The sequence below is a fragment of the Pinus tabuliformis genome, chromosome 2_2 (genome assembly GCF_031772625.1).
Source record: "Pinus tabuliformis cultivar Carrire ecotype Pingquan chromosome 2_2, CPIR1, whole genome shotgun sequence".
Classification (NCBI taxonomy): domain Eukaryota; kingdom Viridiplantae; phylum Streptophyta; class Pinopsida; order Pinales; family Pinaceae; genus Pinus; species Pinus tabuliformis.
Genome location: NC_142300.1, coordinates 135,525,852 through 135,550,457, shown reverse-complemented (window position 1 = coordinate 135,550,457; position 24,606 = coordinate 135,525,852).

The window sequence follows — 24,606 nt, the reverse complement described above, 5'->3', positions numbered from 1 at the left end:
AATTTGAGATTCTGGATGATTCTTCTGAATGTATCTGGATGGAGTCTTTTCTTCTATCCTTATCTATTCTTCTGGTGCTTCATGGGTTTCTTCTTCATCATGAATCTGATTTGATGTTGACAGATAATCTTCGCCAGCTTTGAAATCTTCAAATTTTAACTGCCTAGGAGTGTTTCCTTCTTCATCAACCACCACATCAATGCTTTCAACAATTTTACCAAGTCTTTTATTATAACATTTGTAAGCTTTGCTGTGGGGAGAGTAGCCAAGTAAGATGCCTTCATCTGCTCTAGGTTCAAACTTGCCAAGATTTTCATCAGTCCTTTTAATGTAGCATTTGCTTCCAAAATTTTTGAAGTATTTTACTGTGGGAGTCTTACCATACCAAAGTTCATGAGGAGTCTGAGTGTTGTTTACCGGAAATTTTTCTTGTTGAGAATAGTAATAATGAAAAATGTTGCTTCACCCTAGAAGGTTGCAGTAGTTCCAGACTCATCAAGCATAGCACGAGCCATTTGTTGAACTGTTTTGTTCATCCTTTCCACAACTCCACTTTGCTGAGGAGTTCTTGTAGCAGAAAATTCCCTTCTTATTCCATGTTCTTCAAAAAAATCGAAAAAATCATCTGAGGTAAATTCCCCTCCTCGATAAGATCCGAGGCATTTGATTTTGCGATCTGATTGGCTTTCAACCAAAGCTTTGAATGACTTGAACTTTTCGAAAGCTTCATCTTTATACTTCATGAGTCCTATCCAACACATCCTTGAAAAATCATCAATGCACAATATGAAATACTCTTCTCCTCGAGGTGACCTCTTCCTAGTTGGACCACATATATCAGTGTGGACAAGTTCAAGTGGCCTGCTAGCTGATCCTTCCTTCTCAAGGAAAATAGTTCTGGTTTTCTTACCAATTTGACATGATTTGCATATTGTATTTTCTCGAATTCTGATATGAGGAAGATACTAAACTACCTTATATTTGCATGTTTTCCTTCTGAGAGAATCTAAGATGCCCCAGTCTTCTATGCCATATCCAGTGTTCATAATTCTTGCTTAAATAGCATTGTTGTTGTCCTCCCTTGAGTACGCATAAGTTATTTGGAGTTCTAATGCCTCTGATCACTGTTTTTCCAGTATCAAGCTCATGAACAATACATCCATTTGATCGAAATATTACCTCCATTCCTTGATCACACATCTGACTGACACTCAATAGATTATTCTTTAAGCCATCAACATACATAACATTTCCAGCCTTGACCTTTTCTTTCAAACGAACAGAGCCTTTACCTTTTATGTATGCAGGGGTGTCGTTTCCAAATGAGACCTTCTTTTCCTTTTCTAAGGCACTATATGACTGAAGTTTCTCTCTATCACATATCATATGTTTCGAGCAGCCACTGTCGATGGTCCATTGATTTTCTTGTCCTTCCACATATAAGGCTATCCCACATCTTTCTGGTTGTGCTTCTTTATTTTTCCATATTTTGGAACTCAATGAAACTTGCTCCTTCTGAGTTGCTTGCCGAAACTTGCTCCTACATTTAGAATCTTCATGACCGAAGTTGTTACATATAGAGCATTATATTTTATTTTCAAGAGCAGAGAAGTTATTGTAGGTTCTTTTCATGATTCCTGTCATACTCCTTTGTTTTTGACCTTCCCTTGTCTTGATGGTCTTGTAGGGAACACATTGAGCAGCTTTATGACCAAAGTTATGACAAAAGAAACGTTGGACATTGAAGAAATTCCAGCAATTATCAAATCTACTACCCATATGATTATAGTTTCCATCCATTCTTGAGCCAAATTGAGAATGATCTACCTGTGATCTGTTGAGGCTTCCGTTCATTCTTGAAGTAAATTGCCCCTGATTTACTCGCTAATCTGCATTATGCTTTTGTTGTCGATTGTCCACTTGTTCACTTCTCCTTGCTGCATCATGATAACTTTTGGAGGTGGATGGCTTATGTGCTTGCTTCTGACCTTAAGATGCTTCTTCAAAATATCTGAGACCTGTCTTGATTAGAGGAGAACGCTGCACTTTGATAATCTCATCTAGAGTTTCAGATCTTTAGCAAATCTGAGATTAAGGGCTTTTGTTTTCTCAATTTCTTTTCTAAGTCCCACAATTTCACATTTTAACTCTTCATTGTGTTTATCTTTTTCAAAAAATTGGAATGTTAGAGTATCTATAATCATATTCTTTTCCTCTGAACTAACTTGAAGTTTAGAGATTTCTTCATAAAGCCCTTCTTCATTTGTAGCATCCAAGAAATCATCATCTTCAAAAGCCATCAAAAGTCTATCATCATTACCTAGTTCTTCTTGATCACTATTTGACAATCCATCACTGTCTTCATGAGTATAATAGCTCTTCTTATTTACATTCTATTTTATGTTCCATATAACTGGTTCCTTACCTTTGTCTAGTTTATCTTTATGAGGAGGTACTTATCCCTTTATAAAGCCTTGTTGATGGAGGTACTTATCCAATCGATAATACCACGCCCTAGGAGCCTGTTTAAGGCCATAGAGAGCCTTTTTGAGTTTGCATACAAGTTTTGGATCATTTCCAAGAATAAATCCATCTGGTTGTTCAATATATACTTCTTCCTCCAAGTCTCCATTAAGGAAGGCAGACTTCACGTCCATTTGAAATACTTTGAACTTCTGAAAGCTAGACAGAGCAAGGAACATCCTTATAGCCTCAAGTCTAGCAACTGGTGCAAATGTTTCTTCAAAGTCCATGCCTTCTTGTTGTGCATACCCTTTACAAACAAGTCTTGCCTTGTTTCTAACCACATCCCCATTTTCATTCAACTTATTTCTGAAGATCCATTTTGTCCCTATGACATTCTTATCTTTTGGTCTAGGAACCAACTCCCAAGTATTATTCTTTTCAATCTGCTCGAGTTCTTCCTCCATGGCCTTGACCCAACATTCATATTTGCAAGCCTCTCTTACATTATTTGGCTCAATGGAGGAGAGCAATGCTAGATAACTTGAAGCTTCTGAAATGGTTCTCCTTGTTGGTACACCTGCCTCTTTTTGCCCCAAAATTTGAGATTCTGGATGATTCTTTTGAACATATCTGGATGGAGTCTTTTCTTCTATCCTTATCTATTCTTCTAGTGCTTCATGGGTTTCTTCTTCATCATGAATCTGATTTGATGTTGACGGATAGTCTTCGCCATTTTCCAAATCTTTAGATTTTACCTACCTAGGAGTGTTTCCTTCTTCATCAACCACCACATCAATGCTTTCAACAATTTTTCCAGGTCTTTTATTATAAAATTTGTAAGCTTTGCTGTGGGGAGAGTAGCCAAGTAAGATGCCTTCATCTGCTCTAGGTTCAAACTTGCCAAGATTTTCATCAGTCCTTTTAATGTAGCATTTGCATCCGAAAATTTTGAAGTATTTTACTGTGGGAGTCTTACCGTACCAAAGTTCATGAGGAGTCTGAGTGTTGTTTAACCAGACATTTGTCTTGTTGAGAATAGTAACAGTGACAAATGCGTCTTCACCCTAGAAGGTTGTAGGAGTTCCAGACTCATCAAGCATAGCACGAGCCATTTTTTGAACTGTTCTCTTAATCCTTTCCACAACTCCACTCTGCTCAGGAGTCCTTGCAGCAGAAAATTCCCTTCTTATTCCATGTTCTTCAAAAAAATCAAAAAATTCATCTGAGGTAAATTCCCCTCCTCAATAAGATCTGAGGCATTTGATTCTGCGATCTGATTGGCTTTCAACCAAAGATTTGAATGACTTGAACTTTTCGAAAGCTTGATCTTTATACTTCATGAGTCCTATCCAACACATCCTTGAAAAATCGTCAATGAACAATATGAAATACTCTTCTCCTCGAGGTGACCTCTTCCTAGTTGGACCACATATATCAGTGTGGACAAGTTCAAGTGGCTTGCTAGCTGATCATTCTTTCTTAGGGAAATTAGTTCGGGTTTGCTTACAAATTTGACATGATTTTCATATTGTATTGTTTGGAATTCTGATATGAGGAAGATCCCGAACTGCCTTATATTTGCATGCTTTCCTTATCTGACAGAAGCTAATATGCCCTAGTCTTTTGTGCCATAGCCAGTGATCATCATTCTTTCTTAAATAGAATTGTTGTTTTCCTCCCTTGAGTACGTATAAGTTATTTGCTATTCTAATGCCTCTGATCACTATTTTTCCTGTATCAAGCTCACGAACAATACATCCATTTTATCGAAATATTACCTCTATTCCTTGATCACACATCTGACTGACACTCAATAGATTATGCTCTAAGCCATCAACATACATAGCATTTCCAGCCTTGACCTTTTCTTTCAAATGAACAGAGCCTTTACCTTTTATGTATGCAGGGGTGTCGTTTCCAAATGAGACCTTCTTTTCCTTTTCTAAGGCACTATATGACTGAATTTTCTCTCTATCACCTATTATATTTTTCGAGCAGCCACTGTCGATGTACCATTGATTTTCTTGTCCTTCCGCATATAAGGCTATCCCACATCTTTCCGATTGTGCTTATTTCTTTTTCCATATTTTGGAACTCAATGAAACTTGCTCCTTCTGAGTTGCTTGCCGAAACCTGCTCCTGCATTCAAAATATTCATGACCGAAGTTGTAACATATAGTGCATTCTATTTCATTTTCAAGAGCAGAGAAGTTATTGTAGGTTCTTTTCATGATTCCTGTCATACAACTTTGTTTTTGAGCTTCCCTAGTCATGACGGTATTGTAGGAAACACATTGAGCACCTTTATGTCCAAAGTTATGACAAGAGAAACATTGTCCATTGAAGAAATTCCTGCAATTATCAAATCTACCACCCATATGATTATAGTTTCCATCCATTCTTGAGAAAAATCGAGAACGATTTACCTGTGATCTGTTGAGGCTTCCGTTCATTCTTGAAGTAAATTACCCCCAATTTACTTGCTGATCTACATTATGCTTTTGCTATCGATTGTCCACTTGTTCACTTTTCCTTGCTGCATCAAGATAACTTTTGGAGTTGGATGGCTTTTGTGCTTGCTTCTGAGCTTGATATGCTTCTTAGAATTATCCGAGACCTGTCGTGATTAGAGGAGAACGCTGCACTTTAATAATCTCATTTAGAGTTTCAGATCCTTTAGCAAATATGAGATTAAGGGCTTTTGTTTTCTCAATTTCTTTTCTAAGTCCCACAATTTCACATTCTAACTCTTCATTGTGTTTATCTTTTTCAACAAGTTGGAATGTTAGAGTATCTATAATCATATTCTTTTCCTCTAAACTAACTTTAAGTTTAGAGATTTCTTCATAAAGACCTTCTTCATTTGTATTATCCAAGAAATCATCATCTTCAAAAGCCATCAAAAGTCTATCATGATTACCTGGTTCTTCTTCATCACTATTTGACAATCCATCACTGCCTTCATGAGTGTAATAACTCTTCTTATTTACATTCTATCTTTTGTTCCATCTAACTGGTTCCTTAACTGTGTGTACTTTATCTTTATGAGGACATTTTTGCAGCATAATGACCAACTCTTCCACAAGCAAAGCATTTGAAAGGCAGCTTACCTTTGAATCTTCCAGATCCCCGTTGGAGGTTCTTGACAAAATTTGATTCTTCCTCATCTTCTCGCTCATAGTAATCTCCTTTTCCCTGAAGTCTTGAATGCAAATTCTCTTCTATCTGATGGTCCTCCTTTTCTCATTTCGTAAGCTGTTAGAATTTCGTGCAGCTGCGACATGGTAAGGCTCTGTAGATTCTACTTTTCTTCTATGGCAGAAACTTTTGAGTCAAACTTAGGAGACAAAGATCTTAGAACCTTTTCAACCAAAACCAATTCTTTTATTTCTTCACCCACGTTTTTCATACAATTTACGATCTCATCTATATGTAGGAAATAGCTAGCCACACTTTCATCATTATGCATTTTGAGACTTTCATATTGAATTCTAAGAGTTTCTAATTTTTCTCATTTTACCTGTTCATCTCCTTCATAGCTTAGAACGATCTTGTCCCATATTTCTTTTGCACTTTTGAACTACATCACCTTGACAAATTCTGATTAAGGTAGACTTCCTAATAGAGTATTGAAAGCCTTTGCATTTCTTTCATACTGCTTCTTACCAGCTACATTTGTAGGAGTTGTTGATGGAAATGCGTATCCTGTTTCCACAATATCTCAAACTTATGTACCAAGAGATTGAAGATAAGCAGTGATTCTTACCTTCCAATAGATGAAGTTGCTCCCATCAAAAATTGGTGGCCTAATAGATGCTTCTTTCTCATAGTTGCTCATGATCATAGATCTTCCTTCAAGCTATCAAGCTTTTCCTGAAGGACCTGCTCTAATACCAATTGTTGGAAATAATACTGAGAGGGGGGGTGAATCCGTATTATCAAACTCTTTCCAATTTATACAAATATTTACTAATGAAACTTGCGTATACCTTCCAAACTAATAATTTAATATATTCTTCAGATGTGAATTATTAATCTGTGTGTCAGAATCATATAACAGCATACAAGAATAGAGAAAACAGTCACACCCAAGAACACAAGATATAAGGTGGAAACCCAATGTGGGTGAAAACCACTTGCTGCAATATGTCTCTATCTTCTTTCAATTAGAAACTTCTTTTTACAATGATTCTGTACTGGTGCAGTCTTATACCAGCACGCAGGCTTCAACTTGCAGAAGGCTACAACCTTCTATTTTTCCTCAAGGACCATGTTTCATGAATTTTCAGACTGGATCCATGAATATCAATCAAACATCAAATAGGTCTGCAATTAACTTTGTTTTTGAGCTTCCCTAGTCATGATGGTCTTGTAGGCAACACATTGATCAGCTTTATGACCAAATTTATGACAAGAGAAACATTGGCCATTGAAGAAATTCCTGCGATTATCAAATCTACCACCCATATGATTATAGTTTCCATCCATTCTTGAGCCAAATTGAGAAAGATTTACCTATCATCTGTTGAGGCTTCTGTTCATTCTTGAAGTAAATTGCCCCCGATTTACTTAATGATCTGCATTATGCTTTTGTTGTCGATTGTCCACTTGTTCACTTCTCCTTTCTGCATCAAGATAACTTTTGGAGGTGGATGGCTTCTGTGATCGCTTCTGAGCTTGATATGATTCTTCGGAATATCGGAGACCTGTCTTGATTAGAGGAGAACACTGCACATTGATAATCTCATCTAGAGTTTCAAATCCTTTAGCAAATATGAGATTAAGGGCTTTTGTTTTCTCAATTTCTTTTCTAAGTCCCACAATTTCACATTCTAACTCTTCATTGTGTTTACCTTTTTCAACAAGTTGGAATGTTAGAGTATCTATAATCATATTCTTCTCCTCTAAACTAACTTTAAGTTTAGAGATTTCTTCATAAAGCCCTTCTTCATTTGTAGCATCTAAGAAATCATCATCTTCAAAAGCCATCAAAAGTCTATCATCATTACCTGGTTCTTCTTCATCACTATTTGACAATCCATCACTTTCTTCATGAGTGTAACAACTCTTCTTATTTACATTCTGTTTTCTGTTCCATCTAACTGGTTCCTTACCTTTGTCTAGTTTATCTTTATAAGGACATTTTGCAGCATAATGACGGACTCTTTCACAAGCAAAGCATTTGAAAGGCAGCTTACCTCTGAATCTTCCAGATCCCCGTTGGAGGTTCTTGACAAAATTTGATTCTTCCTCATCTTCTAACTCATAGTAATCTCCATTTCCTAAAGTCATGAATGCATCTTCTCTTTTGTCTGATGGTCCTCATTTTCACATTTCGTAAGCCATTAAAATTTCGTGCAGCTGTGACAGGGTAAGGCTTTGTAGATTTTTATTTTCTTCTATGGTAGAAACTTTTGAATCAAACTTAGGAGATAAAGATCTTAGAACCTTTTATACCAAAACCACTTCTTTTATTTCTCCACCCAAGTTTTTCATACAATTTACGATCTCATCTATACGTAGGAAATAGCTAGCCACACTTTCATCATTATGCATTCTGAGACTTTCATATTGAATTCTAAGAGTTTCTAATTTTTCTCATTTTACCTGTTCATCTCCTTCATAGCTTAGAATGATCTCGTCCCATATTTCTTTTGCGCTTTTGAGCTACATCACCTTGACAAATTCTAATTGAGATAGACTTCCTAATAGAGTATTGACAGCCTTTGCATTTGTTTCATACTGCCTCTTTACATCTGTAGGAGTTGTTGATGGAAATGCGTATCCTGTTTCCACAATATTCAAAACTTCTATACCAAGAGATTGAAGATAAGCAGTGATTCTTACCTTCCAATAGACGAAGTTGCTCCCATAAAAAATCAGTGGCCTGATAGATGCTTCTTTCTCGTAGCTGCTCATGATGATAGATCTTCCTTCAAGCGATCAAGATTTTCCTAAAGGACCTGCTCTAATACCAATTGTTGGAAATAATACTGATAGGGGGGTGAATTAGTATTATCAAACTCTTTCCAATTTATACAAATATTTACTAATGAAACTTGCGTATACCATCCAGACTAATAATTTAATATATTCTTCAGATGTGGATTATTAATCTGTGTGTCAGAATCATATAACATTAAACAAGAATAGAGCAAACAGTCACACCAAAGAACACAAGATATAAAGTGGAAACCCAATGTGGGTGAAAACCACCTGTTGCAATATGTCTCTATCTTCTTTCAACTAGAAGCTTCTTTTTACAATGATTTTGTACTAGTGCAGTCTTATACCAACATGCAGGCTTCAACCTGCAGAAGGCTACAACCTTCTCTTTTTCCTCAAGGACCATGTTTCATGAATTTTCAGACTGGATCCATGAATATCAATCAAACATCAAATAGGTCTGCAATTAACCACCTTCCTTGTGCAACTACTAAATCAATAACTTCTCAGAACATAGTACTAGTAAATAATTTAGAACCCTGAGCACTGCAGTAATGAGCAAAAGCAGCTAAACAATATTTCAAGAAAAGGTCCGCAACTTCACCAACAGTAACCTGTGCACATCCATGCCTTATCTGTGTCGAATCTGTAGGTCTCCACACCCACATTGTGTCTATCCTGCGAACTTCGCACCTGCGGTGTGCAAAACCTGCAAACCTCTGCACCTGTGCCTTAACAGGCCTGTGGGTCTCCGCACCTGCGCCTTGACTAGCCTGCGGTTATCGACACATGCGCCTTGTCTGCCCTGTGGTTCTCCGTACTTGCACCGTGTCACATCTTCGGTCCTCCGGGTATATATATTTTTCAGACTTCAAGTATACCCCAGACTAACAGATTTACGGATCTCATCATGCGCCAAGGAGATCTCGATCCATCATTAGATTCATCTTGGATTGCTCAAGTTTCTCCTTGATTCAGATCCAGCTATCACTCACCAATCGATCACCAGAATTTCAGATCTTGCTCTTCTTAAGATATTCAACACATGAGTGCTAAGCCAAATGGTCTCCTTTCCTTTTTATAGACAAGACCTTACTCAAACCATGGAAAAAAACCATAGAAACCCAATACAAGGGACCAAAAACCTGGGTTCAATACTTTAGAAGCAAAACCACAGACCAAAACCATAAGATAGAAATTTTCAGACAAATACCATGGACTAACCATAAGATTTATCACGTGCGAACATTTTTCTCTGCATGAAAGTTCGTGAACTTTACGACCACACTTTTCGTTTGGCACACCCGCGAACATGTCCGCACCTTTTGTTCTGTGCGCCTCCGGAACCTACCAATGACCGCAGCTTTGTGAACAGGAACCTGCAAACCTACCATTTTCTACCATTCTGAGAGCCCGAACTTGTGATCTACTACTTGAGTGAATTGCCATCAAGGACAACACTTATGTCATCAAGTGAGGCATGTGTCATAATGCCAACAATCTCCCCCTTTGGACTTGATGGCAACCCAATGTCACTCAAGGTCTTTCCTAACCCTTTGACATCAAGGGAAAAGGGTTATGCTCCCCCTGAATGCATGCTAAAGTCTCATCTCTGCTGTGTTGTCCAAGCTCCCCCTGAGAAATAGGCAAGATCTTGACAAAAGAAAGATAGAGACAAAATATCAGCAGCATATGTCAAGCACTATTCAGATCAGTATCCATGTTCTCCTTTTTCACTTGATCCTCCTGAAATCAAGACAACCGAAGAATTGAACCAAGATATTCTATGATAATTCCAACAATGCATTATTAGAAGAATATATACTCCCTTTGAACCTATGCCAGATTGTCTCTGACAGACCCATATCGGACTCTTCATCCTTGCTCCTCTTCAAGTCGACTGTACCCATATAAACCAGCATATGTACGCGTATACCCCATATGAAACTCACATACAACAGACAAGATTAAAGAACAAGATGATGCATCAACCACCCCCAAATTTTGTCTGAGATACTCAAAATTCTCCCTGGGCAGTGGTTTGGTGAGGATATCAACAACTTGTTCCTTAGAAGGAACATACTCCAACTTGACCTTTTGTTCAAGCACTTGTTCTCGAAGAAAGTGATACTTGATTGGTATGTGTTTACTCTTTGAATGCATGACAGGATTCTTTGAAATACTAATTGCACTTGTATTATCACTGAAGATGGAGATAGGTGGAGTGCAAGTGATTTGCATGTCTTGCAATGTTTGGATCATCCAAAGGAGTTGTGTGAAGCAAGATGCAATAGCTACATATTCTGCTTCAGCTGTAGATAATGCAATAGAGCTTTGTTTCTTGGTGAACCAAGATACTAATCTAGGACCCATGAAGAATGCACCACCACTAGTTCTTTTCCTGTCATCCACGCTTTTTGCCCAATCCGCATCTATGTATGCATGAAGTGTGATATTTGTACCTCTAGGATACTATAAGCCATAGTTTTGAGTTCCTCGAAGATACTTGAAAATTCTCTTAACTACCTGAAGATGAGTTTATTTTTTATTTGCCTGAAACCTTCCGACTATTCCCACTACATGCATAAAGTCTGGTCGAGTACCTGCTAGATAGAGTAGACTACCAATCATGGATGTATAGGTTGGTTGATGTACTACTACTGATTCGTCATTTACGCTGAGGCTGCATCCTGTCACCATAGGGGTACACACTGGTTTCGAATCCTCCATCCCATATTTCTTCAAGATCTGCTTGAGATACTTGGTTTGTGATAGAAAAATACTGTCTTTGTTTTGTTGGATTTGTAAACCAAGGAAATTTGGGAGCTCACCAAGCATGAACATTTCAAACTCCTTTTGCATCGCCAAGGCAAAATTTTGATGCATGTCTTCTTCATTGCTGCCGAAGATGATATCATCAACATACACAACAAGTATTAGCAATTTTTCATTATCAACCTTTATATATATATATTTCTATCAGTTGATCCTTTTATAAAGCCTTGTTGATGGAGGTACTTATCCAACCAATAATACCATGCCCTAGGAGCCCGTTTAAGGCCATAGAGAGCCTTTTTGAGTCTGCATGCAAGTTTTTGATCATTTTCAAGAATAAACCCATCTGGTTGTTCAATATATACTTCTTCCTCCAAGTCTCCATTCAGGAAGGCAGACTTCACATCCATTTGAAATACTTTTAACTTCTAAAAGCTAGATAGAGCAAGGAACATCCTTATAGCCTCAAGTCTGGTAACTGGTGCAAATGTTTCTTCAAAGTCTATGCCTTCCTGTTGTGCATACCCTTTACAAATAAATCTTGCCTTGTTTCTAACCACATACCCAGTTTCATTCAGCTTATTTTTGAAGATCCATTTTGTCCCTATGACATTCTTATCTTTTGGTCTAGGAACCAACTCCTAATTATTATTCTTTTCAATCTGCTCGAGTTCTTCCTCCATGGCCTTAACCCAGAATTGATCTTTGCAAGCCTCTCTTACATTCTGTGGTTTAGTGGAGGAGAGAAATGCTAGATAACTTGAAGCTTCTGAAATGGTTCTCCTTGCTTGTACACCTGCCTCTTTCTACCCCAAAATTTGAGATTCTGGATGATTCTTCTGAATGTATCTGGATGGAGTATTTTATTCTATCCTTATCTATTCTTCTGGTGCTTCATGGGTTTCTTCTTCATCATGAATCTGATTTGATGTTGACAGATAATCTTCGCCATCTTCGAAATCTTCAGATTTTAACTGCCTAGGAGTGTTTCCTTCTTCATCAAACACCACATCAATGCTTTCAACAATTTTACCAAGTCTTTTATTATAACATTTGTAAGCTTTGCTGTGGGGAGAGTAGCCAAGTAAGATGCCTTCATCTGCTCTAGGTTCAAACTTGCCAAGATTTTCATTGGTCCTTTTAATGTAGCATTTGCTTCCAAAAATTTTGAAGTATTTTACTATGGGAGTCTTACCGTACCAAAGTTCATGAGGAGTCTGAGTGTTGTTTACCCGGATGTTTTTCTTGTTGAGAATACTAACAACGACAAATGTTGCTTCACCCTAGAAGGTTGCAGTAGTTCCAGACTCAGTAAGCATAGCACGAGCCATTTGTTGAACTGTTTTGTTCATCCTTTCCACAACTCCACTCTGTTGAGGAGTCCTTGCAGCAGAAAATTCCCTTCTTATTCCATGTTCTTGAAAAAAATCGAAAAATTCATCTGAGGTAAATTCCCCTCCTCGATAAGATCTGAGGCATTTGATTTTGCTATCTGATTGGCTTTCAACCAAAGCTTTGAATGACTTGAATTTTTCGAAAGCTTCATATTTATACTTCATGAGTCCTATCCAACACATCCTTGAAAAATCATCAATGCACAATATGAAATACTCTTCTCCTCGAGCTGACCTCTTCCTAGTTGGACCACATATATCAGTGTGGACAAGTTCAAGTGGCCTGCTAGCTGATCCTTCCTTCTCAAGGAAATTAGTTTTGGTTTTCTTACCAATTTGACATGATTTGCATATTGTATTTTCTGAAATTTTGATATGAGGAAGATACTGAACTACCTGATATTTGCATGCTTTCCTTCTGAGAGAATCTAAGATGCCCCAGTGTTCTGTGCCATATCCAGTGTTCATCATTCTTGCTTAAATAGCATTTTTGTTGTCCTCCCTTGAGTACGTATAAGTTATTTGGAGTTCTAATGCCTCTGATAACTGTTTTTCCTGTATCAAGCTCATAAACAATACATCCATTTGATCGAAATATTACCTCCGTTCCTTGATCACACATCTGACTGACACTCAATGATTTATTCTTTAAGCCATCAACATACATAACATTTCCAGCCTTGACCTTTTCTTTCAAACAAACAGAGCCTTTACCTTTTATGTATGCAGGGGTGTCGTTTCCAAATTAGACCTTCTTTCCCTTTTCTAAGGCACTATATGACTGAAGTTTCTCTCTATCACATGTCATATGTTTCGAGCAACTACTGTCGATCGTCCATTGATTTTCTTGTCCTTCCACATATAAGGCTATCCCACATCTTTCTGGTTGCGCTTCTTTATTTTTCCATATTTTGGAACTCAATGAAACTTGCTCCTTCTGAGTTGCTTGCCGAAACTTGCTCCTACATTCAGAATCTTCATGACTGGAGTTGTTACATATAGAGCATTCTATTTCATTTTCAAGAGCAGAGAAGTTATTGTAGGTTCTTTTCATGATTCCTGTCATACTCCTTTGTTTTTGAGCTTCCCTTGTATTGATGGTCTTGTAGGGAACACATTGAGCAGCTTTATGACCAAAGTTATGACAAAAGAAACGTTGGACATTGAAGAAATTCCAGCAATTATCAAATCTGCTACCCATATGATTATAGTTTCCATCCATTCTTGAGCCAAATTGAGAATGATTTAGCTGTGATATGTTGAGGCTTCCATTCATTCTCGAAGTAAATTGCCCCTGATTTACTCGCTAATCTGCATTATGCTTTTGCTGTCGATTGTCCACTTGTTCACTTCTCCTTGCTGCATCATGATAACTTTTGAAGGTGGATGGCTTATGTGCTTGCTTCTGACCTTAATATGCTTCTTCGTAATATCTGAGACTTGTCTTGATTAGAGGAGAATGCTGCACTTTGATAATCTCATCTAGAGTTTCAGATCTTTAGCAAATCTGAGATTAAGGGCTTTTGTTTTCTCAATTTCTTTTCTAAGTCCCACAATTTCACATTCTAGCTCTTCATTGTGTTTATCTTTTTCAAAAAGTTGGAATGTTAGAGTATTTATAATCATATTCTTTTCCTCTGAACTAACTTGAAGTTTAGAGATTTCTTCATAAAGCCCTTCTTCATTTGTAGCATCCAAGAAATCATCATCTTCAAAAGCCATCAAAAGTCTATCATCATTACCTAGTTCTTCTTGATCTCTATTTGACAATCCATCACTGTCTTCATGAGTATAATAGCTCTTCTTATTTACATTCTATTTTCTGTTCCATATAACTGGTTCCTTACCTTTGTCTAGTTTATCTTTATGAGGACATTTTGCAACATAAAGACCGACTCTTCCACAAGCAAAGCATTTGAAAGGAAACTTACCTCTAAATCTTCCAGATCCCCATTGGAGGTTCTTGACAAAATTTGATTCTTCCTCATCTTCTGACTCATAGTAATCTCATTTTCCTGAAGTCTTGAATGCAGCTTCTCTTCTGTCTGATGGTTCTCCTTTTCTCATTTCATAAGCCATTAGAATTTCGTGCAGCTGTGACATGGTAAGGCTCTGTAGCTTCTGCTTTTATTCTATGGCAGAAACTTTTGAATCAAAACTAGGAGATAAAGATCTTAGAACCTTTTCAACCAAAACTATTTCTTGTATTTCTTCACCCAAATTTTTCATACAATTTACGATCTCACCTATACGTAGGAAATAGCTAGCAACACTTTCATCATTATGCATTCTGAGACTTTCATATTGAATTCTAAGAGTTTGTAATTTTGCTCGTTTTACCTGTTCATCTCTTTCATAGCTTAGAATGATCTTGTCCCATATTTATTTTGCACTTTTGAGCTGCATCACCTTGAAAAATTATGATTGAGATAGACTTCCTAATAGAGTATTGGCAGCCTTTGCATTTGTTTCATACTACTTCTTACCAGCTGCATCTGTAGGAGTTGTTGATGGAAATGCGTATCATGTTTCCACAATATCCCAAACTTCTATACCAAGAGACTGAAGATAAGCAGTGATTCTTACCTTCCAATAGACGAAGTTTCTCCCATAAAAAATTGGTGGCCTGATAGATGCTTCTTTCTCGTAGTTGCTCCTAATGATAGGTCTTCCTTCAAGCGATCAAGCTTTTCCTGAAGGACCTGCTCTGATACCAATTGTTGGAAATAGTACTGAGAGGGGGGGTGAATCAGTATTATCAAACTCTTTCCAATTTATACAAATATTTACTAATGAAACTTGCGTATATCTTCTAGACTAATAATTTAATATATTCTTCAGATGTGGATTATTAATCTGTGTGTTAGAATCATATAAAAATAAACAAGAATAGAGCAAACAGTCACACCAAAGAACACAAGATATAAGGTGGAAACCCAATGTGGGTGAAAACCACCTACTACAATATGTCTCTATCTTCTTTCAATTAGAAACTTCTTTTTACAATGATTCTATACTGGTGCAGTCTTATACCAGCATGCAGGCTTCAACGTGGAGAAGGCTACAACCTTCTCTTTTTCCTCAAGGACCACGTTTCATGAATTTTCAGACTGGATCCATGAATATCAATCAAAAATCAAATAGATTTGCAATTAACCACCTTCGTTGTGAAACTACTGAATCAATAACTTCTCAGAACACAGTACCAGTAAACAATTCAGAACCCTGAACACTGCAGTAATGAGCAAAAGCAGCTAAACAATATTTCAAGAAAAGGTCCGCAACTTGACCAACAGTAACCTGTGCACATCCGCACCTTATCTATGTCGAATCTGCATGTCTCTGCACCCACACTGTGTCTGTCCTGTGTACTTCACACCTGCGATGTGCAAAACCTGCGAACCTCTGCACTTGTGCCTTGACAGGCTTGCGGGTCTCTGCACCTGTGCCTTGACTGGCCTGTGGTTCTCGGCACCTGTGCCTTGTCTACCCTGCGGTTCTTCGCACCTGAACTGTGTCGCACCTGTGGTCCTGCGGGTATAGATATTTTTCAGACTTCAAGTATACCCCTGACTAACAGATTTACAGATCTGATCATGCACCAAGGAGATCTCGACCCATCAGTAGATCCATCTTGTAATGCTTAGGTTTCTCCTTGATTCATATCCAGCTATCACTCACCAACCGGTCACCAGAATTTCAGATCTTTCTCTTCTTAAGATATTCAACACATGAGTGCTCAGCCAAATGATCTCCTTTCCCTTTTACAGACAAGCCCTCACTTAAACCATGGACCAAAACCATAGAAACCCAATACAAGGGACCAAAAACCTAGGTTCAATACTTTAGAAGAAAAACCACAGACCTAAACCATAAGATCAAAATCGTCGGACAAATACCATGGAATAACCATAATATTTCCCACGTGCATGTGTTTTTCTCTGCATGAAAGTTTGTGAACTTTACCACCACACTTTTTGTTCGGCACACCCGCGAACATGTCCGCACCTTTTGTTTTGCACGCCTATGGAACCTGCCGATGACCGCAACTTTGTTAATAGGAACCTGCAAACCTGCCATTTTCTACCATTCTAGGAGCCTGAACTTGTGATCTGCAACTTAAGTGAATTGCCATCAAGGACAACACTTATGTCATCGAGCGAAACCTGTGTCATAATGCCAACAAAGAGGAACAAAGACAATGCGAGGAAGTAGACAGAAAGGCAAGTTTTCATGACATAGAAGAGGACATCACCTCAAAGGCCTGGGATGTTAGAAAGGCAGTCCAAGCAATCAAAGATGATGAACTGGATTAGTTGCTCAGAGGATGAGTAACACATTGAGTAGGGGTTTGATGATGAGACCTGGAAATGGGTAACTATATGGGCTCATTTTACCTATTATTCTCATTTAATCCACCATTTTCCATAGTTTTATCTATGCTTTTGAATATATTTATGTTAATTGAGTGAATGGGAATATTCACTTTACCACAAAGTCTAATACATGTTTATTGCAAATTTTTGGACATTTTTTGACCAAGACCAGGCATTTATGAGCATATTGGCAGTCAAATTCAAAGAAACAAGGCTGAGGATTTATAGGAGGTGTGTCTCCTGCACTAAATGACCCCTTCCTCAAGTTCTCCACCAACAGCTCAGAGTTCAACAACCCACCAATTATGATTTCAAGGGGTAGTCGAGCAGGTCTAGTGAAGTGGTTGTTATCTGCAGTTTTGGGCAATCGAGTTCCTAAAGCTTAGGAGGAATATTGGGAGTTCTCACTTGCATAAATAGGAAGGCTTGAAGCCCTAGTAGGTTATCCATTTGATAGTCTATTTTTTCACTTTAGTGCAGCCTTGTAATCAGCTCATTTTCGAGCTTCTTCTTGCAGATAGTTTTGTGATGTAACTATTATTTTTTTATCAATGAAGATGAATCAAGATTTGAACTAGCACTAATCTTTCCCAAGGGACTATAGCTCTTGGATTTGGGCCAACCCGAGTGCTCAACACATCCTTTGTGTAATTCTATGTGTTTTTCTTGCATTCATAGAATAATTTTTGTTATTTAGGTTAAATCTTGCTTTGTTACTTAGGTTGTTTTTTATGATTAAGATAGTTGTTCTTGCTTCAGGTTGTTTTTTATGATTAAGATAGTTGTTCTTGCTTCAGGTTGATTTGATAGTTTGGTAATAGAAAAGATCCATAAAAAGGCTACCAAGTAGTCATTGATCTCCTTTCTCCCTCCATGGGACCATGAATTGAGACCAAGGCACTCTTGCTGCCACAAAAACACTGTTTTTGCCTTCCAATGCAATTGCTAGTGTTATATTTTGAGTTAAAAAAGTTGATATCAGTTGTGTTTTCTGATTAGATCTGTTCTTGCTCAGTTTCCATAGCTTTCTTTCATAACTTCCTGGCTATAAAGTTTTGTTCATCACTTTTCTGGTTTCTAGGTCAGAATTAAGTCAAAATAGATAAATCTCTATTTTCTTAGTCTTTACTTGGATCAGTTTTGGAAAGTCGTGTGTAGAACACCTGTAAGACCCTTCAACCTATCCATCCTCCATCATACAACCTACTCTAGCCTCCCTCTCAATATTTCCTTCACCCATTCGCCATACTTTCCCAACTTGCCCTAATTTCTACATTTTTGTGCAAGATTGCTTCCTTCATCTTTGAACAAATCCAACCATCTTCTTTCACTCTCGAGCTGCATTTACCAAGTCTTAGACCCTTTATCATCTCTATCCATCCTTCAGTTCCACTTTCCCACCATTTTTCCACCTTCAACCCTCTAAAAACCACTTTCGGCCTGTTCCTGTAGAACTTCCTGTAGAATTTCCTGTAGATCCCCTACAGTCTCCTGTAGAAGTTCATGCGAGCAAATTTTCGAGATCTGAGTGTAGTGGAAATATCAAAAATGGTTCTAGGGACTCAGATCCTCTCCCCACATTCCAAACCTCCTGCAAACACTCACTCCATTTTATTTCGCCTCTAAACCTCTGCACAGTCACAAATAGTTAAAACACATGCATAATAATTCTGCATAAAATTGCTCAAAAATACAAAAATATGATTTTTCCATATTTTCCTTCAGAAGTAGCTTAAAAACATGCATTTTACCTTTTGAAGAGTCAATGGCATCCAGTTCATTAGTTTACATCTCTTTTCTTAGAAATGTAGGGTTATTCGGTAAAACTAGGGTTTGTGTTTCATTTCAGCTTTCATCATCTTTCTACAAGTAGACTAGCCTCTTTTGAGTTAGCTTCCTTCCATCACAGTTAAAAGTTTCTTCTAAGAACTCATAGAAGTTGGCTTGAGCTCCTAGCGAACTTGTGCCAGTTGATCAAGTGACAGCCTGCAATAAGAGCTAGTACTTGTGCATTTCAAACTTAGTAAGGAAATGTGCTGAAAGACTCAAGAAGACATGGATTATATGTCTAAAGTTCCATATGCATTAGCAGTTGGAAGCTTAATGTATGCAATGGTCTACATAAGGCCTGATATTGCACATGTAGTGGGAGTTGTAAGTAGGTACATGAACAATCTAGGAAAGGAACAATGGATGGCAGTGAAATGGATTCTCGGATATTTGAAAGGTACCACAAATCAAGCATTATGCTTTGGTGGTTCAAACTTTTCTCTACAGGGATATGTTGATGTAGATATGGTAGGTGACAAAGATAACAAAAGGAGCACTACAGGATATGTATTTACTATAGGTGGAACAACTGTCAGTTGGGTTTTAAAAATCGAAGGTGTTGTTGCACTTTCAACAACAGAAGCAATGTATGTTGTTGCTACAAAGGCTAGTAAAGAAATGATTTGGTTACAAAGGTTTATGGGAAAATTTGATAAGAAGCATGATATGGGCATGTTATACAATGATAGCCAAAGTTCCATTCATCTTGTAAATAACTTAGCATTTCATTCCAAGACTAAACACATACAACTCAAGTACCATTTCATACGATCAGTGTTGTAAAATGGAGAGTTGAAGCTGGAAAAGATACACACTAGCCAGAATCCTGCAGATATGCTAACAAAAGTTGTAACCAGGGAGAAATTGAGAAAATGCTCAGTTTCAATTGGTCTTCAAGGATGACGATGAAGATGAGAAACAACTAGGTCCAAAGAGGAGTCATTGTTCAGGAAATGAAGTAGCGGTGGAGGTGCTACAATAATTCTCCAAGTGGGAGAATGTTGGGTGTGGAGCATAATTATTTAGAGGTCTTTGTTTTAGCTAGATGTATACCCCAGGAAGTTTGTACACCCCTCCATGTAGGGGGTGGGTGTGGGGGGGATTTGTCCCCCCCCCGGGGGTTTAGGGGGCCCAATCCCCCCCAGCTGGGTGGTCTGAGGGCTAGCGGTCCCCCAGCGGGGGTTTCGGCGGCAGTGCTCCTAAAGCTAAAAACAGATGTAAAATTTCCTTGTAAAAGTATATTAATTTCTAGTCAAAATGGGTTGTTCATTAGGTGAATGATCTGATGGTAGAACTTATTTTTAGTTTAGGTTTTTTTTCCCTAGAAGGAAACCCCCTCTCTTTGTATGAGGGTATTGTATTGAGGCTATGTAATAGATGTTATTCTTCGAGCGAGAAACAGAGAGGTGAGACTGCGAGAGAAAATAGAGGATATTACAACAGATCTGCTGTAGGTTGTGTCTTTTCATTTTGCTGGATAATAGAAAGGATGGACTAGCTGTTCGGGGTGGACGTAGCCCAAACTGGGTGAACCACATATATCTGTGTCTCTCTAGTTTTATGCATTTTCTCTTTGTTTATATTTATGAAATATTCTGTGTGTTCCATTGATCTGTAATATATAATTTTATAATAGATGGTACATCTGTTAGAATTCTATCCTTAACTACTTAGCAAGCTTTAGGTCCTCCTCATCTTGTCCCTATCACTCGGAATCTACTAGATTTTAAAAGATGAACTAGTCAATCGTTAGGGATCCTTCCTAAGTTACCTATTACTTTTGGAGGAGAGACTATCTATATAGATGTGATGGTTGTCCAAGGCCCTCTAGATTTTAATCAACTCCTTGGTCATGACTATGTGTACATCATGGGAGCTCTTGTTTCATTCCTCTTTTGAGTGATGTGTTTCCCGAATGAAGGGGGCATTTTTATCATTGATCAACTGAAATTCATTGGTCTTGAATCAACTCCCCATCAACCATCATCCCTAAATGTTTCTTATTTTCAAGTGGTATCACCCCCACAATAGTTTAATTATGTGGCCACCTGTTCCATGGCCACATCTACTGATGATCTAGTTGGTGATGTAGTACACAATGTACTGGGCGAATTGGAGCTCGATTTTTCACTTGGATTCCTAGACATGTATCCCTTCCAGAGTGTTTTTCTCCCATCTGATGAGAACCTCTTAGAAACCATGGCCTCTTTTTGGTTGTGATAAAGGGTCTAGAGAAGAGTTCCTTGTCTTGTGTCAAGCTCGTTAAAAAATTAAATAAGGGTCATGAGGATAGTTATTTTACTATGTCAACCTCGTTAAAAAATGAAATAGGTCCCATGATCATACTTCATTTATTTGTGTAAAGCTAATGAAAAAATGAAACAAATCCCCTTCCAATTCGAGTCTTTGATTAGATCTCATAAAATCCCAATCAAGTCTTTCACTTGATCTAGTAAATAAACCTTTATTCCATCCACATGTTAGTAACCCATAGTCTAATTAGGTGAATGAAATGAAGTTTGGGTGGAATGTACCTCGAATTGAATCACTATGTTGGGGGCATGCATACTTATCTCAAGAATAGTTTGTCTTTGTTTCAAGATTGTGTAAATGTGAAACCAAACCCAAGCATAATTATCTTTCTTTCAAGCTTGTGTAAAATTGAAACCAAATTCAAGCATAGTTTTTTCCCATGTTTCAATCTTGTGAAAAAAATAAAACCATCTTCAAGTATACTCAAGCATAGTTTCCCATGTTTCACTATTGTGTAAAAATGAAACCATTCCCACTTTACATCTCATGATTGCCGTTTTTATCAGCCAATTTTTGCTAGATGAGCCTTGTTTTTTTCATTCCATCGTCACCATGTCTTTGGCTGATCGTATGCTTTCACTTGGTTGTTTTACCATTGCTTGAGGAACATCTGTGATGAGTGGTCTTATTAGTCAGCCTCTTGACATTTACATGTTTTGAGTAGTTTCATCATCACCAGAACCAATTGATATCTGTTTGTACCACTCGTTCCTTCAGGAGGAGTCCTCCTTTAGTTCTTTTCAGACTCCAAAATTATGAAAATGTTTCTGAGTACTTTTCGTTTCTTATTCGTAAAGGTAAATGAAATTACATCGTCTTAGTGTATGTCTACCCCCTTTTCAGGCTATTATTGACTATTTACGAAAAAGGTACACCTTGGTCAACATAGCCAAGAGGTTCTCTTGAATATTGTTTTCTACCTTTTAAGGTTCGAGAGACAAATTACAGAAAAGGGACATGATGGAGTTTTATTTTTCATCTCTTTTCCAAAATATATAAATATGAAAAAGATACTGAGTTATTCTTCCATCGAACTTGTAAAAAATTAAATGGTGAAAGACTTGTCACCAATAGACCAAGTTTCTCTTACCTATGGCTCGTAAAACCTACTAGGATGGATTCATTCGAAGAATGGACTTATACGACAAGCATATGTTATCCCCTTCAATCTTGTGATTAAAAATAATTGGTGTACTGTTGATGCCTCGAAAATCTCTACACTAACATGAGGGATAACCACCCAGTCCATACCTTAAACAACTCCTTTTCTGTTCAGGGTAGTGGCTCCGACTGGATATAATGGGACTAGTTACCCAATGAGAGGTAATAAAATGAATGTGAAATGCTTATAATGGGATGGAAAAATGGATTTTGGAATTATTTATAAGCAAAAGATAAAATACATGAAAATAATATATTTATTACCCAGGTTTAACAGTTTGTTTGTGATCTAGACTAATTTTCCGTAGTAAATGAGTAAAAAATTAATCGTTTACTTAAGAATTGAAAAACAACTTAAATTAATTATTTTAATTAAGAAATTAATTAAAAGAACTATGATAAGCTTATATCACAATCAAAATATTTTTAATTTTTTTTACGCATGCCATTAAAATATTACATCACTTAAACATATTCAGAAATGAATTTATGTTAATGTTATTTTACATAAATACATATAACACAAAACAGAGAGAAATTGCAAATAATAAAAGAAAACATAATCACCTTAAAATACTAATAGAAATATCTGTATCCAACAATGCTTAATTTCAATAAATTAGTAGTCTCAACGTTTTTTCCTTTGCTCCAACGCTTTAAAGTAATACAGAAATGCAACAACTCTAAAGATTTTTTGAAAAAATAAAACATGCTACGATCCAAAAATTTTAATCAAACAAATATTCAAGAAGAAATACAGAAATGAAAATTCTTCCTTAGGATTTATCTGTGAAATTATGGACCATTAAATCGATCTATCATGTCTGCTTAAATAATAATACAAATTGTTTAAAAATAGAAGGTATGCATAGAGTGCTAAAAAAATTAATTGAAGTTCCTTGAATCGTGAAAAATAAAAATAGTTTTCCATTTCTAGCTTATTATTCTTGAATTTAGATCAAAATATCCTCGCTTGATACAAATTCTAAGGAACGACTCTGCCTTTTCCTGCGTATTTTTCTCCTCCTCGCTATTGAGTTTTGTTTGTACCTGAACAAATAAGTCATGGATAAGTATATCGTAAATAAAGACTAATATTTATTAGACAAAATTAAATAAAAAAGTGGATAGTTTTGATTAGATTGCAATTAGTTTTGCAATCGGGAAATTCTAATAAAAGAATGGAATAATTTTAACAAAAATCCAAATCGCAATTGCATGAGAATTGAGGGCAAAACCCAAAATAATTGTAATCGGTTGGAGACCGGGAGGAGATGAATTATCGTCATATTTCGGGAATGGAGAATCTTTATCGAAATAGACAAAAATCCAAAATATATCAATCAAGACCAAATCACAATCAAAATGAGGCAGAGGAGGAATGTGGTTTAAATTATGTGGCTTTTGCAATTTACGATCTATGGGATGATGTGGAGGATGACATCATACGTGACGTGATAGGTGACATGCTAGATGACGTGGATCATATCGCAATTGTAATCGGCATGAAGCAGGAGGTAGGAGGCATGATCCTTTGGTATTTGCGATAGCCGTGGATGCAGGGGAATTTATGAATTGGCATGTATAATCTTATTGGTTTTGGGGCTTATATCGCAATCACAATCAGTGGTGTGTAGTAGGGTAAAACCTTTATACTTTTGAAATTGTGTAGATGCGGGAGTTTGTTAAATGGAGTGTATGACCCCGTCGTGTCCGGGCTATCATAATTGACAAATGGATAGGCCACAAGACTTGGGCTATAGGATTTTCGGTGTCTTGGATTCGATATCATCATAAAGTGAAGTTCGCGAACTAGTTGGGACCAGCCTTTTCAAATCACAATAGAGTTAAGGTTGAGACTTAAGCTTATGGTAGTTGTGATCTGTAGACGCGGAGGATAATAAAATTGCATTAAATTTGTCGTTGAGTCTGGTGCTTATATCGTAATCGCGATCATATTAGTGGAGGGGCTTTTGCCTTATGTTTATTTGCAATAGTTTGCAGACGCAGGATTTTATGGAATGACATTAACTTTCTTATTTGGTCTAGAATGTTCTTAATCACAATCACAATATGCTATGGGGAAAGGGTTTTTAACCATCATTTTATGCAATTTTCGATGTGGGGAGTATTGGTCAGGGTTATAAAGAATTTAACCTCTGGTTATTTTTTTTTTAAATAACCCATATTTTAATACTTAAGGTTTTTAAAGCCTAAGTGTGACCTTGGTCTCGGGGGCTATTTAAAATTTGGTTTTTTGAAAATCAAGGTTTAATACTTGGGTTTTAATTAAAAATTCTAAGTATTAATCTTTAGTTATGGGATTTTATTAACATTTTTTTATG